Below are 983 nucleotides of genomic sequence, written 5' to 3' on the forward strand. Positions count from 1 at the left end.
AATAAATAAATTGCCAAATGATAAAAATAAGAAATACAGAACCTTTATACTGTCAATATAAGGTTTTCAACTTTGCAACAAAGACATCTCAAAATACATACATGAGCAGAACTATTACAATAAAAAACATCTGCAGATTTGATTATTGTGGCATTTATGTCACAAATATACTTGCAAATATATTATAAAATCATGTTTTTTAAAGGTTTTATTGACTCTAGAAGCCTTTATTTGAGAAAGGTCAAACAGGAACATGGGTAATGAAAGAGGGAGAAAACATGTGGTGAAGGTAATCGGGGAGGGACTTGAACCTGTGACCACCGTGTGGAGGACCAGGGCCTCCAGACATGGGTTCTGATTTATCCCTGCGCCACCACAGCAGCCCATACCATCATGTTCAAACAGTCAAATGATCACCTGCCATGAATTAGAGCAAATCAGATTGACCTAAAATAAAGCTGAGTTCTCCTACAGGGATTTTCACCAACATTTGGTCTTTTACTTAAAGTCATCTTTTGTCACTGATATAGTCTATGACCACAGGCAAGAGTTGGAAGATAGATGGACAAATGATGAACTTTGTCTTTCAGCTCTGCAACAAAACAGTTCAGCATCATGAGCCATCCTGTCAACCGGTTCTGCTCTCCACAGCTGCAACTTCAAACCTTTTCCATGAACATCACAAACAGGAAGCAGGCTTGGTGGACTCTAACATTCATGAGAAAAGAGTTTGACTTTGTGTTTATCTAAAAGTTATTTCATCTGTTCATTTATATGAATCAGCATGCATGTCTATTAAGCTCTGATGTGTTTTATAAGAGCAAAACATGTGTCTATACGAGTATTGATATATGTGTTGGTGTGCATGCATTTATATATACTTTACATATGGATTTGTGTGTAAGAGAAAAAGAAGGAAAGAAAGAAGATAGATTATCTTCAAGGCGGATTATCTTGAATTGTTGAAGTGGAGTGGTTTTGTT

This window comes from Poeciliopsis prolifica, unplaced genomic scaffold, assembly GCF_027474105.1.
Source record: "Poeciliopsis prolifica strain line A6 unplaced genomic scaffold, Auburn_PproV2 SCAFFOLD001, whole genome shotgun sequence".
Classification (NCBI taxonomy): Eukaryota; Metazoa; Chordata; class Actinopteri; order Cyprinodontiformes; family Poeciliidae; genus Poeciliopsis; species Poeciliopsis prolifica.